The sequence below is a fragment of the Coffea arabica genome, chromosome 11c (genome assembly GCF_036785885.1).
Source record: "Coffea arabica cultivar ET-39 chromosome 11c, Coffea Arabica ET-39 HiFi, whole genome shotgun sequence".
Classification (NCBI taxonomy): domain Eukaryota; kingdom Viridiplantae; phylum Streptophyta; class Magnoliopsida; order Gentianales; family Rubiaceae; genus Coffea; species Coffea arabica.
The window spans coordinates 23,345,787-23,362,379 of NC_092330.1; the positions used below are offsets into that span (position 1 = coordinate 23,345,787).

A 16,593-nucleotide genomic window follows, 5' to 3' on the forward strand; every position below is an offset into this window, starting at 1 on the left:
TCCAGAAAAGCCACACTGCTTCACAGGACGGGGCAGTTTAAAAGAATAAAGCGAAAGGAACATGGCGGGTGCGATCATACCAGCACTAATGCACCGGATCCCATCAGAACTCCGAAGTTAAGCGTGCTTGGGCGAGAGTAGTACTAGGATGGGTGACCCCCTGGGAAGTCCTCGTGTTGCACCCCTCCCTTTTTTGTTTCGAAATCCAAATTTCCCCTTCGTTCTTTATGCTGTAGTAATTTAGCTCCGTCGGAACGATTGCTTTATATTTTGCATCTCATCGAAGCATGAAGGCGGATCTGAAGGCGCGAGACAAGTTAGGAACGGTACGGCTGGATCGAAGCCCGGATCGTCGGTGAAAGTTGTCGGCGCAAATGTATAAGCGCAAGCGTGAAGGATCAATTTCAGGATAATTGAGAGTTGTTCGACGAGGGAAAAAAAAGGTGCAAAGCAACAAGAAAAAAATATAAAAGTAAATAAATAAAAGGATGAGAGGAAATTCATGAATTGACGCTTAGAATGAATTCGGGTCCAGAAAAGCCAAACTGCTTCACAGGACGTGACAGTTTAAAAGAATAAAGCGAAAGGAACATGGCGGGTGCGATCAAACCAGCACTAACGCACCGGATCCCATCAGAACTTCGAAGCTAAGCGTGCTTGGGCGACAGTAGTACTAGGATGGGTAACCCTAGGCCGGTCAACGGGTCGGGTCTACACCCGGATCCGGATCGGATCCCTGAAATTTTTGCGGGTATGGGTAGGGATTTAATTCCGTTATCCGGATCCGGATCCGTTTTTTCAAACAAAAAAACGGGTCGGATACGGAATATAGTATTCCGACCCGTATTAGACCCGGATCCGGATATAAATGATTTAATAATTTATAAAAAATATATATTATCAATATAATTTGATTAGGATGATGTATTTGAGTAAAATCAATTTGATTTATTTTCTTATTTGGTTTTTTCTTTGCATTAGCTAGAAATTTGTTTACAAATATATCTTTTTCTCTTTTTTGTTAGAAATTACAAATTTTGGCAAATTTGTTCGGGTAGACCCGACCCGGATCCGAGACTCGCCGGGTCCGGATCCGGAACACCGAATAAAAGACCCGTCGGGTAAACGGGTCGGATCCGGGTCCGGTTCCGGAATAATGAATTCCGGCCCGGACCCCGGCCCGTTGACACCCCTAGGTGACCCCCTGGGAAATCCTCGTGTTGCACCCCTCCCTTTTTTGTTTCGAAATCCAAATTTCCCCTTCGTTCTTTATGCTGTAGTAATTTAGCTCCGTCGGAACGATTGCTTTATATTTTGCTTCTCATCGAAGCATGAAGGCGGATCTGAAGGCGCGAGACAAGTCAGGAACGGTACGGCTGGATCGAAGCCCGGATCGTCGGTCAAAGTTGTCGGCGCAAATGTATAAGCGCAAGCGTGAAGGATCAATTTCAGGATAATTGAGACTTGTTCGACGAGGGAAAAAAAAGGTGCAAAGCAACAAGAAAAAAATATAAAAGTAAATAAATAAAAGGATGAGAGGAAATTCATGAATTGACGCTTAGAATGAATTCGGGTCCAGAAAAGCCAAACTGCTTCACAGGACGTGACAGTTTAAAAGAATAAAGCGAAAGGAACATGGCGGGTGCGATCATACCAGCACTAATGCACCGGATCCCATCAGAACTTCGAAGTTAAGCGTGCTTGGGCGACAGTAGTACCAGGATGGGTGACCCTAGGCCGGTCAACGGGTCGGGTCTACACCCGGATCCGGATCGGATCCCTGAAATTTTTGCGGGTATGGGTAGGGATTTAATTCCGTTATCCGGATCCGGATCCGTTTTTTCAAACAAAAAAACGGGTCGGATACGGAATATAGTATTCCGACCCGTATTAGACCCGGATCCGGATATAAATGATTTAATAATTTATAAAAAATATATATTATCAATATAATTTGATTAGGATGATGTATTTGAGTAAAATCAATTTGATTTATTTTCTTATTTGGTTTTTTCTTTGCATTAGCTAGAAATTTGTTTACAAATATATCTTTTTCTCTTTTTTGTTAGAAATTATAAATTTTGGCAAATTTGTTCGGGTAGACCCGACCCGGATCCGAGACTCGCCGGGTCCGGATCCGGAACACAGAATAAAAGACCCGTCGGGTAAACGGGTCGGATCCGGGTCCGGGTCCGGAATAATGAATTCCGGCCCGGACCCGGCCCGTTGACACCCCTAGGTGACCCCCTGGGAAATCCTCGTGTTGCACCCCTCCCTTTTTTGTTTCGAAATCCAAATTTCCCCTTCGTTCTTTATGCTGTAGTAATTTAGCTCCGTCGGAACGATTGCTTTATATTTTGCTTTTTATCGAAGCATGAAGGCGGATCTGAAGGCGCGAGACAAGTCAGGAACGGTACGGCTGGATCGAAGCCCGGATCGTCGGTCAAAGTTGTCGGCGCAAATGTATAAGCGCAAGCGTGAAGGATCACTTTCAGGATAATTGAGAGTTGTGCGACGAGGGAAAAAAAAGGTGCAAAGCAACAAGAAAAAAATATAAAAGTAAATAAATAAAAGGATGAGAGGAAATTCATGAACTGACGCTTAGAATGAATTCGGGTCCAGAAAAGCCAAACTGCTTCACAGGACGTGGCAGTTTAAAAGAATAAAGCGAAAGGAACATGGCGGGTGCGATCATACCAGCACTAATGCACCGGATCCCATCAGAACTCCGAAGTTAAGCGTGCTTGGGCGACAGTAGTACTAGGATGGGTGACCCTAGGCCTGTCAACGGGTCGGGTCTAGACCCGGATCCGGATCGGATCCCTGAAATTTTTGCGGGTATGGGTAGGGATTTAATTCCGTTATCCGGATCCGGATCCGTTTTTTCAAACAAAAAAACGGGTCGGATACGGAATATAGTCTTCCGACCCGTATTAGACCCGGATCCGGAAATAAATGATTTAATAATTTATAAAAAAATATATATTATCAATATAATTTGATTAGGATGATGTATTTGAGTAAAATCAATTTGATTTATTTTCTTATTTGGTTTTTTCTTTGCATTAGCTAGAAATTTGTTTACAAATATATCTTTTTCTCTTTTTTGTTAGAAATTATAAATTTTGGCAAATTTGTTCGGGTAGACCCGACCCGGATCCGAGACTCGCCGGGTCCGGATCCGGAACACAGAATAAAAGACCCGTCGGGTAAACGGGTCGGATCCGGAATAATGAATTCCGGCCCGTTGACACCCCTAGGTGACCCCCTGGGAAATCCTCGTGTTGCACCCCTCCCTTTTTTGTTTCGAAATCCAAATTTCCCCTTCGTTCTTTATGCTGTAGTAATTTAGCTCCGTCGGAACGATTGCGTTTTATTTTGCTTCTCATCGAAGCATGAAGGCGGATCTGAAGGCGCGAGACAAGTCAGGAACGGTAAGGCTGGATCGAAGCCCGGATCGTCGGTCAAAGTTGTCGGCGCAAATGTATAAGCGCAAGCGTGAAGGATCACTTTCAGGATAATTGAGAGTTGTGCGACGAGGGAAAAAAAAGGTGCAAAGCAACAAGAAAAAAATATAAAAGTAAATAAATAAAAGGATGAAAGGAAATTCATGAACTGACGCTTAGAATGAATTCGGGTCCAGAAAAGCCAAACTGCTTCACAGGACGTGGCAGTTTAAAAGAATAAAGCGAAAGGAACATGGCGGGTGCGATCATACCAGCACTAATGCACCGGATCCCATCAGAACTCCGAAGTTAAGCGTGCTTGGGCGACAGTAGTACTAGGATGGGTGACCCTAGGCCGGTCAACGGGTCGGGTCTACACCCGGATCCGGATCGGATCCCTGAAATTTTTGCGGGTATGGGTAGGGATTTAATTCCGTTATCCGGATCCGGATCCGTTTTTTCAAACAAAAAAACGGGTCGGATACGGAATATAGTATTCCGACCCGTATTAGACCCGGATCCGGATATAAATGATTTAATAATTTATAAAAAATATATATTATCAATATAATTTGATTAGGATGATGTATTTGAGTAAAATCAATTTGATTTATTTTCTTATTTGGTTTTTCCTTTGCATTAGTTAGAAATTAGTTTACAAATATATCTTTTTCTCTTTTTTGTTAGAAATTATAAATTTTGGCAAATTTGTTAGGGTAGACCCGACCCGGATCCGAGACTCGTCGGGTCCGGATCCGGAACACCGAATAAAAGACCCGTCGGGTAAACGGGTCGGATCCGGGTCCGGGTCCAGAATAATGAATTCCGGCCCGGACCCGGCCCGTTGACACCCCTAGGTGACCCCCTGGGAAATCCTCGTGTTGCACCCCTCCCTTTTTTGTTTCGAAATCCAAATTTCCCCTTCGTTCTTTATGCTGTAGTAATTTAGCTCCGTCGGAACGATTGCTTTATATTTTGCTTCTCATCGAAGCATGAAGGCGGATCTGAAGGCGCGAGACAAGTCAGGAACGGTACGGCTGGATCGAAGCCCGGATCGTCGGTCAAAGTTGTCGGCGCAAATGTATAAGCGCAAGCGTGAAGGATCACTTTCAGGATAATTGAGAGTTGTGCGACGAGGGAAAAAAATGGTGCAAAGCAACAAGAAAAAAATATAAAAGTAAATAAATAAAAGGATGAGAGGAAATTCATGAACTGACGCTTAGAATGAATTCGGGTCCAGAAAAGCCAAACTGCTTCACAGGACGTGGCAGTTTAAAAGAATAAAGCGAAAGGAACATGGCGGGTGCGATCATACCAGCACTAATGCACCGGATCCCATCAGAACTCCGAAGTTAAGCGTGCTTGGGCGACAGTAGTACTAGGATGGGTGACCCCCCGGGAAGTTCTCGTGTTGCACCCCTCCCTTTTTTGTTTCGAAATCCAAATTTCCCCTTCGTTCTTTATGCTGTAGTAATTTAGCTCCGTCGGAACGATTGCTTTATATTTTGCTTCTTATCGAAGCATGAAGGCGAATCTGAAGGCGCGAGACAAGTCAGGAACGGTACGGCTGGATCGAAGCCCGGATTGTCGGTCAAAGTTGTCGGCGCAAATGTATAAGCGCAAGCGTGAAGGATCAATTTCAGGATAATTGAGAGTTGTGCGACGAGGGAAAAAAAAGGTGCAAAGCAACAAGAAAAAAATATAAAAGTAAACAAATAAAAGGATGAGAGGAAATTCATGAACTGACGCTTAGAATGAATTCGGGTCCAGAAAAGTCAAACTGCTTCACAGGACGTGGCAGTTTAAAAGAATAAAGCGAAAGGAACATGGCGGGTGCGATCATACCAGCACTAATGCACCGGATCCCATCAGAACTTCGAAGTTAAGCGTGCTTGGGCGACAGTAGTACTAGGATGGGTGACCCTAGGCCGGTCAACGGGTCGGGTCTACACCCGGATCCGGATCGGATCCCTGAAATTTTTGCAGGTATGGGTAGGGATTTAATTCCGTTATCCGGATCCGGATCCGTTTTTTCAAACAAAAAAACGGGTCGGATACGGAATATAGTATTCCGACCCGTATTAGACCCGGATCCGGATATAAATGATTTAATAATTTATAAAAAATATATATTATCAATATAATTTGATTAGGATGATGTATTTGAATAAAATCAATTTGATTTATTTTCTTATTTGGTTTTTTCTTTGCATTAGTTAGAAATTAGTTTACAAATATATCTTTTTCTCTTTTTTGTTAGAAATTATAAATTTTGGCAAATTTGTTCGGGTAGACCCGACCCGGATCCGAGACTCGCCGGGTCCGGATCCGGAACACCGAATAAAAGACCCGTCAGGTAAACAGGTCGGATCCGGGTCCGGGTCCAGAATAATGAATTCCGGCCCGGACCCGGCCCGTTGACACCCCTAGGTGACCCCCTGGGAAATCCTCGTGTTGCACCCCTCCCTTTTTTGTTTCGAAATCCAAATTTCCCCTTCGTTCTTTATGCTGTAGTAATTTAGCTCCGTCGGAACGATTGCTTTATATTTTGCTTCTCATCGAAGCATGAAGGCGGATCTGAAGGCGCGAGACAAGTCAGGAACGGTACGGCTGGATCGAAGCCCGGATCGTCGGTTAAAGTTGTCGGCGCAAATGTATAAGCGCAAGCGTGAAGGATCAATTTCAGGATAATTGAGAGTTGCGCGACGAGGGAAAAAAAAATGGTGCAAATCAACAAGAAAAAAATGTAAAAGTAAATAAATAAAAGGATGAGGGGAAATTCTTGAATTGACGCTTAAAATGAATTCGGGTCCAGAAAAGCCACACTGCTTCACAGGACGGGGCAGTTTAAAAGAATAAAGCGAAAGGAACATGGCGGGTGCGATCATACCAGCACTAATGCACCAGATCCCATCAGAACTCCGAAGTTAAGCGTGCTTGGGCGAGAGTAGTACTAGGATGGGTGACCCCATGGGAAGTCCTCGTGTTGCACCCCTCCCTTTTTTGTTTCGAAATCCAAATTTCCCCTTCGTTCTTTATGCTGTAGTAATTTAGCTCCGTCGGAACGATTGCTTTATATTTTGCTTCTTATCGAAGCATGAAGGCGGATCTGAAGGCGCGAGACAAGTCAGGAACGGTACGGCTGGATCGAAGCCCGGATCGTCGGTCAAAGTTGTCGGCGCAAATGTATAAGCGCAAGCGTGAAGGATCACTTTCAGGATAATTGAGAGTTGTGCGACGAGGGAAAAAAAAGGTGCAAAGCAACAAGAAAAAAATATAAAAGTAAATAAATAAAAGGATGAGAGGAAATTCATGAACTGACGCTTAGAATGAATTCGGGTCCAGAAAAGCCAAACTGCTTCACAGGACGTGGCAGTTTAAAAGAATAAAGCGAAAGGAACATGGCGGGTGCGATCATACCAGCACTAATGCACCGGATCCCATCAGAACTCCGAAGTTAAGCGTGCTTGGGCGACAGTAGTACTAGGATGGGTGACCCTAGGCCTGTCAACGGGTCGGGTCTAGACCCGGATCCGGATCGGATCCCTGAAATTTTTGCGGGTATGGGTAGGGATTTAATTCCGTTATCCGGATCCGGATCCGTTTTTTCAAACAAAAAAACGGGTCGGATACGGAATATAGTATTCCGACCCGTATTAGACCCGGATCCGGATATAAATGATTTAATAATTTATAAAAAATATATATTATCAATATAATTTGATTAGGATGATGTATTTGAGTAAAATCAATTTGATTTATTTTCTTATTTGGTTTTTTCTTTGCATTAGTTAGAAATTAGTTTACAAATATATCTTTTTCTCTTTTTTGTTAGAAATTATAAATTTTGGCAAATTTGTTCGGGTAGACCCGACACGGATCCGAGACTCGCCGGGTCCGGATCCGGAACACCGAATAAAAGACCCGTCGGGTAAACGGGTCGGATTCGGGTCCGGGTCCAGAATAATGAATTCCGGCCCGGACCCGGCACGTTGACACCCCTAGGTGACCCCCTGGGAAATCCTCGTGTTGCACCCCTCCCTTTTTTGTTTCGAAATCCAAATTTCCCCTTCGTTCTTTATGCTGTAGTAATTTTGCTCCGTCGGAACGATTGCTTTATATTTTGCTTTTTATCGAAGCATGAAGGCGGATCTGAAGGCGCGAGACAAGTCAGGAACGGTACGGCTGGATCGAAGCCCGGATCGTCGGTCAAAGTTGTCGGCGCAAATGTATAAGCGCAAGCGTGAAGGATCACTTTCAGGATAATTGAGAGTTGTGCGACGAGGGAAAAAAAAGGTGCAAAGCAACAAGAAAAAAATATAAAAGTAAATAAATAAAAGGATGAGAGGAAATTCATGAACTGACGCTTAGAATGAATTCGGGTCCAGAAAAGCCAAACTGCTTCACAGAACGTGGCAGTTTAAAAGAATAAAGCGAAAGGAACATGGCGGGTGCGATCATACCAGCACTAATGCACCGGATCCCATCAGAACTCCGAAGTTAAGCGTGCTTGGGCGACAGTAGTACTAGGATGGGTGACCCTAGGCCTGTCAACGGGTCGGGTCTAGACCCGGATCCGGATCGGATCCCTGAAATTTTTGCGGGTATGGGTAGGGATTTAATTCCGTTATCCGGATCCGGATCCGTTTTTTCAAACAAAAAAACGGGTCGGATACGGAATATAGTATTCCGACCCGTATTAGACCCGGATCCGGAAATAAATGATTTAATAATTTATAAAAAAATATATATTATCAATATAATTTGATTAGGATGATGTATTTAAGTAAAATCAATTTGATTTATTTTCTTATTTGGTTTTTTCTTTGCATTAGCTAGAAATTTGTTTACAAATATATCTTTTTCTCTTTTTTGTTAGAAATTATAAATTTTGGCAAATTTGTTCGGGTAGACCCGACCCGGATCCGAGACTCGCCGGGTCCGGATCCGGAACACAGAATAAAAGACCCGTCGGGTAAACGGGTCGGATCCGGAATAATGAATTCCGGCCCGGACCCGGCCCGTTGACACCCCTAGGTGACCCCCTGGGAAATCCTCGTGTTGCACCCCTCCCTTTTTTGTTTCGAAATCCAAATTTCCCCTTCGTTCTTTATGCTGTAGTAATTTAGCTCCGTCGGAACGATTGCGTTTTATTTTGCTTCTCATCGAAGCATGAAGGCGGATCTGAAGGCGCGAGACAAGTCAGGAACGGTACGGCTGGATCGAAGCCCGGATCGTCGGTCAAAGTTGTCGGCGCAAATGTATAAGCGCAAGCGTGAAGGATCACTTTCAGGATAATTGAGAGTTGTGCGACGAGGGAAAAAAAAGGTGCAAAGCAACAAGAAAAAAATATAAAAGTAAATAAATAAAAGGATGAGAGGAAATTCATGAACTGACGCTTAGAATGAATTCGGGTCCAGAAAAGCCAAACTGCTTCACAGGACGTGGCAGTTTAAAAGAATAAAGCGAAAGGAACATGGCGGGTGCGATCATACCAGCACTAATGCACCGGATCCCATCAGAACTCCGAAGTTAAGCGTGCTTGGGCGACAGTAGTACTAGGATGGGTGACCCTAGGCCTGTCAACGGGTCGGGTCTAGACCCGGATCCGGATCGGATCCCTGAAATTTTTGCGGGTATGGGTAGGGATTTAATTCCGTTATCCGGATCCGGATCCGTTTTTTCAAACAAAAAAACGGGTCGGATACGGAATATAGTATTCCGACCCGTATTAGACCCGGATCCGGATATAAATGATTTAATAATTTATAAAAAATATATATTATCAATATAATTTGATTAGGATGATGTATTTGAGTAAAATCAATTTGATTTATTTTCTTATTTGGTTTTTTCTTTGCATTAGTTAGAAATTAGTTTACAAATATATCTTTTTCTCTTTTTTGTTAGAAATTATAAATTTTGGCAAATTTGTTCGGGTAGACCCGACCCGGATCCGAGACTCGCCGGGTCCGGATCCGGAACACCGAATAAAAGACCCGTCGGGTAAACGGGTCGGATCCGGGTCCGGGTCCAGAATAATGAATTCCGGCCCGGACCCGGCACGTTGACACCCCTAGGTGACCACCTGGGAAATCCTCGTGTTGCACCCCTCCCTTTTTTGTTTCGAAATCCAAATTTCCCCTTCGTTCTTTATGCTGTAGTAATTTAGCTCCGTCGGAACGATTGCGTTTTATTTTGCTTCTCATCGAAGCATGAAGGCGGATCTGAAGGCGCGAGACAAGTCAGGAACGGTACGGCTGGATCGAAGCCCGGATCGTCGGTCAAAGTTGTCGGCGCAAATGTATAAGCGCAAGCGTGAAGGATCAATTTCAGGATAATTGAGAGTTGTTCGACGAGGGAAAAAAAAGGTGCAAAGCAACAAGAAAAAAATATAAAAGTAAATAAATAAAAGGATGAGAGGAAATTCATGAATTGACGCTTAGAATGAATTCGGGTCCAGAAAAGCCAAACTGCTTCACAGGACGTGACAGTTTAAAAGAATAAAGCGAAAGGAACATGGCGGGTGCGATCATACCAGCACTAATGCACCGGATCCCATCAGAACTTCGAAGTTAAGCGTGCTTGGGCGACAGTAGTACCAGGATGGGTGACCCTAGGCCGGTCAACGGGTCGGGTCTACACCCGGATCCGGATCGGATCCCTGAAATTTTTGCGGATATGGGTAGGGATTTAATTCCGTTATCCGGATCCGGATCCGTTTTTTCAAACAAAAAAACGGGTCGGATACGGAATATAGTATTCCGACCCGTATTAGACCCGGATCCGGAAATAAATGATTTAATAATTTATAAAAAATATATATTATCAATATAATTTGATTAGGATGATGTATTTGAGTAAAATCAATTTGATTTATTTTCTTATTTGGTTTTTTCTTTGCATTAGCTAGAAATTTGTTTACAAATATATCTTTTTCTCTTTTTTGTTAGAAATTATAAATTTTGGCAAATTTGTTCGGGTAGACCCGACCCGGATCCGAGACTCGCCGGGTCCGGATCCGGAACACAGAATAAAAGACCCGTCGGGTAAACGGGTCGGATCCGGGTCCGGGTCCGGAATAATGAATTCCGGCCCGGATCCGGCCCGTTGACACCCCTAGGTGACCCCCTGGGAAATCCTCGTGTTGCACCCCTCCCTTTTTTGTTTCGAAATCCAAATTTCCCCTTCGTTCTTTATGCTGTAGTAATTTAGCTCCGTCGGAACGATTGCTTTATATTTTGCTTCTCATCGAAGCATGAAGGCGGATCTGAAGGCGCGAGACAAGTCAGGAACGGTACGGCTGGATCGAAGCCCGGATCGTCGGTCAAAGTTGTCGGCGCAAATGTATAAGCGCAAGCGTGAAGGATCAATTTCAGGATAATTGAGAGTTGCGCGACGAGGGAAAAAAAAATGGTGCAAATCAACAAGAAAAAAATGTAAAAGTAAATAAATAAAAGGATGAGAGGAAATTCTTGAATTGACGCTTAAAATGAATTCGGGTCCAGAAAAGCCACACTGCTTCACAGGACGGGGCAGTTTAAAAGAATAAAGCGAAAGGAACATGGCGGGTGCGATCATACCAGCACTAATGCACCGGATCCCATCAGAACTCCGAAGTTAAGCGTGCTTGGGCGAGAGTAGTACTAGGATGGGTGACCCCCTGGGAAGTCCTCGTGTTGCACCCCTCCCTTTTTTGTTTCGAAATCCAAATTTCCCCTTCGTTCTTTATGCTGTAGTAATTTAGCTCCGTCGGAACGATTGCTTTATATTTTGCTTCTCATCGAAGCATGAAGGCGGATCTGAAGGCGCGAGACAAGTCAGGAACGGTACGGCTGGATCGAAGCCCGGATCGTCGGTCAAAGTTGTCGGCGCAAATGTATAAGCGCAAGCGTGAAGGATCAATTTCAGGATAATTGAGACTTGTTCGACGAGGGAAAAAAAAGGTGCAAAGCAACAAGAAAAAAATATAAAAGTAAATAAATAAAAGGATGAGAGGAAATTCATGAATTGACGCTTAGAATGAATTCGGGTCCAGAAAAGCCAAACTGCTTCACAGGACGTGACAGTTTAAAAGAATAAAGCGAAAGGAACATGGCGGGTGCGATCATACCAGCACTAATGCACCGGATCCCATCAGAACTTCGAAGTTAAGCGTGCTTGGGCGACAGTAGTACCAGGATGGGTGACCCTAGGCCGGTCAACGGGTCGGGTCTACACCCGGATCCGGATCGGATCCCTGAAATTTTTGCGGGTATGGGTAGGGATTTAATTCCGTTATCCGGATCCGGATCCGTTTTTTCAAACAAAAAAACGGGTCGGATACGGAATATAGTATTCCGACCCGTATTAGACCCGGATCCGGATATAAATGATTTAATAATTTATAAAAAATATATATTATCAATATAATTTGATTAGGATGATGTATTTGAGTAAAATCAATTTGATTTATTTTCTTATTTGGTTTTTTCTTTGCATTAGCTAGAAATTTGTTTACAAATATATCTTTTTCTCTTTTTTGTTAGAAATTATAAATTTTGGCAAATTTGTTCGGGTAGACCCGACCCGGATCCGAGACTCGCCGGGTCCGGATCCGGAACACAGAATAAAAGACCCGTCGGGTAAACGGGTCGGATCCGGGTCCGGGTCCGGAATAATGAATTCCGGCCGGACCCGGCCCGTTGACACCCCTAGGTGACCCCCTGGGAAATCCTCGTGTTGCACCCCTCCCTTTTTTGTTTCGAAATCCAAATTTCCCCTTCGTTCTTTATGCTGTAGTAATTTAGCTCCGTCGGAACGATTGCTTTATATTTTGCTTCTCATCGAAGCATGAAGGCGGATCTGAAGGCGCGAGACAAGTCAGGAACGGTACGGCTGGATCGAAGCCCGGATCGTCGGTCAAAGTTGTCGGCGCAAATGTATAAGCGCAAGCGTGAAGGATCAATTTCAGGATAATTGAGACTTGTTCGACGAGGGAAAAAAAAGGTGCAAAGCAACAAGAAAAAAATATAAAAGTAAATAAATAAAAGGATGAGAGGAAATTCATGAATTGACGCTTAGAATGAATTCGGGTCCAGAAAAGCCAAACTGCTTCACAGGACGTGACAGTTTAAAAGAATAAAGCGAAAGGAACATGGCGGGTGCGATCATACCAGCACTAATGCACCGGATCCCATCAGAACTTCGAAGTTAAGCGTGCTTGGGCGACAGTAGTACCAGGATGGGTGACCCTAGGCCGGTCAACGGGTCGGGTCTACACCCGGATCCGGATCGGATCCCTGAAATTTTTGCGGGTATGGGTAGGGATTTAATTCCGTTATCCGGATCCGGATCCGTTTTTTCAAACAAAATAACGGGTCGGATACGGAATATAGTATTCCGACCCGTATTAGACCCGGATCCGGATATAAATGATTTAATAATTTATAAAAAATATATATTATCAATATAATTTGATTAGGATGATGTATTTGAGTAAAATCAATTTGATTTATTTTCTTATTTGGTTTTTTCTTTGCATTAGCTAGAAATTTGTTTACAAATATATCTTTTTCTCTTTTTTGTTAGAAATTATAAATTTTGGCAAATTTGTTCGGGTAGACCCGACCCGGATCCGAGACTCGCCGGGTCCGGATCCGGAACACCGAATAAAAGACCCGTCGGGTAAACGGGTCGGATCCGGGTCCGGGTCCGGAATAATGAATTCCGGCCCGGACCCCGGCCCGTTGACACCCCTAGGTGACCCCCTGGGAAATCCTCGTGTTGCACCCCTCCCTTTTTTGTTTCGAAATCCAAATTTCCCCTTCGTTCTTTATGCTGTAGTAATTTAGCTCCGTCGGAACGATTGCTTTATATTTTGCTTCTCATCGAAGCATGAAGGCGGATCTGAAGGCGCGAGACAAGTCAGGAACGGTACGGCTGGATCGAAGCCCGGATCGTCGGTCAAAGTTGTCGGCGCAAATGTATAAGCGCAAGCGTGAAGGATCAATTTCAGGATAATTGAGAGTTGCGCGACGAGGGAAAAAAAAATGGTGCAAATCAACAAGAAAAAAATGTAAAAGTAAATAAATAAAAGGATGAGAGGAAATTCTTGAATTGACGCTTAAAATGAATTCGGGTCCAGAAAAGCCACACTGCTTCACAGGACGGGGCAGTTTAAAAGAATAAAGCGAAAGGAACATGGCGGGTGCGATCATACCAGCACTAATGCACCGGATCCCATCAGAACTCCGAAGTTAAGCGTGCTTGGGCGAGAGTAGTACTAGGATGGGTGACCCCCTGGGAAGTCCTCGTGTTGCACCCCTCCCTTTTTTGTTTCGAAATCCAAATTTCCCCTTCGTTCTTTATGCTGTAGTAATTTAGCTCCGTCGGAACGATTGCTTTATATTTTGCTTCTCATCGAAGCATGAAGGCGGATCTGAAGGCGCGAGACAAGTCAGGAACGGTACGGCTGGATCGAAGCCCGGATCGTCGGTCAAAGTTGTCGGCGCAAATGTATAAGCGCAAGCGTGAAGGATCAATTTCAGGATAATTGAGACTTGTTCGACGAGGGAAAAAAAAGGTGCAAAGCAACAAGAAAAAAATATAAAAGTAAATAAATAAAAGGATGAGAGGAAATTCATGAATTGACGCTTAGAATGAATTCGGGTCCAGAAAAGCCAAACTGCTTCACAGGACGTGACAGTTTAAAAGAATAAAGCGAAAGGAACATGGCGGGTGCGATCATACCAGCACTAATGCACCGGATCCCATCAGAACTTCGAAGTTAAGCGTGCTTGGGCGACAGTAGTACCAGGATGGGTGACCCTAGGCCGGTCAACGGGTCGGGTCTACACCCGGATCCGGATCGGATCCCTGAAATTTTTGCGGGTATGGGTAGGGATTTAATTCCGTTATCCGGATCCGGATCCGTTTTTTCAAACAAAAAAACGGGTCGGATACGGAATATAGTATTCCGACCCGTATTAGACCCGGATCCGGATATAAATGATTTAATAATTTATAAAAAATATATATTATCAATATAATTTGATTAGGATGATGTATTTGAGTAAAATCAATTTGATTTATTTTCTTATTTGGTTTTTTCTTTGCATTAGCTAGAAATTTGTTTACAAATATATCTTTTTCTCTTTTTTGTTAGAAATTATAAATTTTGGCAAATTTGTTCGGGTAGACCCGACCCGGATCCGAGACTCGCCGGGTCCGGATCCGGAACACAGAATAAAAGACCCGTCGGGTAAACGGGTCGGATCCGGGTCCGGGTCCGGAATAATGAATTCCGGCCCGGATCCGGCCCGTTGACACCCCTACGTGACCCCCTGGGAAATCCTCGTGTTGCACCCCTCCCTTTTTTGTTTCGAAATCCAAATTTCCCCTTCGTTCTTTATGCTGTAGTAATTTAGCTCCGTCGGAACGATTGCTTTATATTTTGCTTCTCATCGAAGCATGAAGGCGGATCTGAAGGCGCGAGACAAGTCAGGAACGGTACGGCTGGATCGAAGCCCGGATCGTCGGTCAAAGTTGTCGGCGCAAATGTATAAGCGCAAGCGTGAAGGATCAATTTCAGGATAATTGAGAGTTGCGCGACGAGGGAAAAAAAATGGTGCAAATCAACAAGAAAAAAATGTAAAAGTAAATAAATAAAAGGATGAGAGGAAATTCTTGAATTGACGCTTAAAATGAATTCGGGTCCAGAAAAGCCACACTGCTTCACAGGACGGGGCAGTTTAAAAGAATAAAGCGAAAGGAACATGGCGGGTGCGATCATACCAGCACTAATGCACCGGATCCCATCAGAACTCCGAAGTTAAGCGTGCTTGGGCGAGAGTAGTACTAGGATGGGTGACCCCCTGGGAAGTCCTCGTGTTGCACCCCTCCCTTTTTTGTTTCGAAATCCAAATTTCCCCTTCGTTCTTTATGCTGTAGTAATTTAGCTCCGTCGGAACGATTGCTTTATATTTTGCTTCTCATCGAAGCATGAAGGCGGATCTGAAGGCGCGAGACAAGTCAGGAACGGTACGGCTGGATCGAAGCCCGGATCGTCGGTCAAAGTTGTCGGCGCAAATGTATAAGCGCAAGCGTGAAGGATCAATTTCAGGATAATTGAGACTTGTTCGACGAGGGAAAAAAAAGGTGCAAAGCAACAAGAAAAAAATATAAAAGTAAATAAATAAAAGGATGAGAGGAAATTCATGAATTGACGCTTAGAATGAATTCGGGTCCAGAAAAGCCAAACTGCTTCACAGGACGTGACAGTTTAAAAGAATAAAGCGAAAGGAACATGGCGGGTGCGATCATACCAGCACTAATGCACCGGATCCCATCAGAACTTCGAAGTTAAGCGTGCTTGGGCGACAGTAGTACTAGGATGGGTGACCCTAGGCCGGTCAACGGGTCGGGTCTACACCCGGATCCGGATCGGATCCCTGAAATTTTTGCGGGTATGGGTAGGGATTTAATTCCGTTATCCGGATCCGGATCCGTTTTTTCAAACAAAAAAACGGGTCGGATACGGAATATAGTATTCCGACCCGTATTAGACCCGGATCCGGATATAAATGATTTAATAATTTATAAAAAATATATATTATCAATATAATTTGATTAGGATGATGTATTTGAGTAAAATCAATTTGATTTATTTTCTTATTTGGTTTTTTCTTTGCATTAGCTAGAAATTTGTTTACAAATATATCTTTTTCTCTTTTTTGTTAGAAATTATAAATTTTGGCAAATTTGTTCGGGTAGACCCGACCCGGATCCGAGACTCGCCGGGTCCGGATCCGGAACACAGAATAAAAGACCCGTCGGGTAAACGGGTCGGATCCGGGTCCGGGTCCGGAATAATGAATTCCGGCCGGACCCGGCCCGTTGACACCCCTAGGTGACCCCCTGGGAAATCCTCGTGTTGCACCCCTCCCTTTTTTGTTTCGAAATCCAAATTTCCCCTTCGTTCTTTATGCTGTAGTAATTTAGCGCCGTCGGAACGATTGCTTTATATTTTGCTTCTCATAGAAGCATGAAGGCGGATCTGAAGGCGCGAGACAAGTCAGGAACGGTACGGCTGGATCGAAGCCCGGATCGTCGGTCAAAGTTGTCGGCGCAAATGTATAAGCGCAAGCGTGAAGGATCAATTTCAGGA

At 44.0% G+C, this 16,593-nt stretch overlaps 6 non-coding genes and 13 pseudogenes across 6 annotated transcripts; all 19 read left to right on the top strand.

The window, feature by feature from the left end:
* The first annotated feature begins 66 nt into the window (after positions 1 to 66).
* Positions 67 to 185, top strand: LOC140017216 (5S ribosomal RNA). Its single transcript, XR_011823529.1, has one exon. It is a non-coding gene; the product is annotated as a 5S ribosomal RNA (ribosomal RNA).
* A 411-nt stretch (positions 186 to 596) lies between these two features.
* On the top strand, positions 597 to 714 carry LOC140020730 (5S ribosomal RNA; annotated as a pseudogene).
* Positions 715 to 1,640: 926 nt separating this feature from the next.
* Positions 1,641 to 1,758, top strand: LOC140020156 (5S ribosomal RNA; annotated as a pseudogene).
* A 925-nt stretch (positions 1,759 to 2,683) lies between these two features.
* On the top strand, positions 2,684 to 2,801 carry LOC140019239 (5S ribosomal RNA; annotated as a pseudogene).
* Positions 2,802 to 3,704: 903 nt separating this feature from the next.
* On the top strand, positions 3,705 to 3,822 carry LOC140018437 (5S ribosomal RNA; annotated as a pseudogene).
* A 925-nt stretch (positions 3,823 to 4,747) lies between these two features.
* LOC140018009 (5S ribosomal RNA) lies at positions 4,748 to 4,866 on the top strand. Its single transcript, XR_011824312.1, has one exon. It is a non-coding gene; the product is annotated as a 5S ribosomal RNA (ribosomal RNA).
* Positions 4,867 to 5,277: 411 nt separating this feature from the next.
* LOC140019797 (5S ribosomal RNA) lies at positions 5,278 to 5,395 on the top strand (annotated as a pseudogene).
* Positions 5,396 to 6,322: 927 nt separating this feature from the next.
* LOC140017729 (5S ribosomal RNA) lies at positions 6,323 to 6,441 on the top strand. The gene has a single exon (XR_011824034.1). It is a non-coding gene; the product is annotated as a 5S ribosomal RNA (ribosomal RNA).
* Positions 6,442 to 6,852: 411 nt separating this feature from the next.
* LOC140019240 (5S ribosomal RNA) lies at positions 6,853 to 6,970 on the top strand (annotated as a pseudogene).
* Positions 6,971 to 7,895: 925 nt separating this feature from the next.
* LOC140019241 (5S ribosomal RNA) lies at positions 7,896 to 8,013 on the top strand (annotated as a pseudogene).
* Positions 8,014 to 8,927: 914 nt separating this feature from the next.
* Positions 8,928 to 9,045, top strand: LOC140019242 (5S ribosomal RNA; annotated as a pseudogene).
* Positions 9,046 to 9,970: 925 nt separating this feature from the next.
* Positions 9,971 to 10,088, top strand: LOC140020158 (5S ribosomal RNA; annotated as a pseudogene).
* Positions 10,089 to 11,015: 927 nt separating this feature from the next.
* Positions 11,016 to 11,134, top strand: LOC140017217 (5S ribosomal RNA). The gene has a single exon (XR_011823530.1). It is a non-coding gene; the product is annotated as a 5S ribosomal RNA (ribosomal RNA).
* Positions 11,135 to 11,545: 411 nt separating this feature from the next.
* Positions 11,546 to 11,663, top strand: LOC140020159 (5S ribosomal RNA; annotated as a pseudogene).
* A 924-nt stretch (positions 11,664 to 12,587) lies between these two features.
* Positions 12,588 to 12,705, top strand: LOC140020160 (5S ribosomal RNA; annotated as a pseudogene).
* Positions 12,706 to 13,633: 928 nt separating this feature from the next.
* Positions 13,634 to 13,752, top strand: LOC140017218 (5S ribosomal RNA). Its single transcript, XR_011823531.1, has one exon. It is a non-coding gene; the product is annotated as a 5S ribosomal RNA (ribosomal RNA).
* Positions 13,753 to 14,163: 411 nt separating this feature from the next.
* LOC140020161 (5S ribosomal RNA) lies at positions 14,164 to 14,281 on the top strand (annotated as a pseudogene).
* A 926-nt stretch (positions 14,282 to 15,207) lies between these two features.
* Positions 15,208 to 15,326, top strand: LOC140017219 (5S ribosomal RNA). The gene has a single exon (XR_011823532.1). It is a non-coding gene; the product is annotated as a 5S ribosomal RNA (ribosomal RNA).
* A 411-nt stretch (positions 15,327 to 15,737) lies between these two features.
* LOC140019798 (5S ribosomal RNA) lies at positions 15,738 to 15,855 on the top strand (annotated as a pseudogene).
* The last annotated feature ends 738 nt before the right edge of the window (positions 15,856 to 16,593 follow it).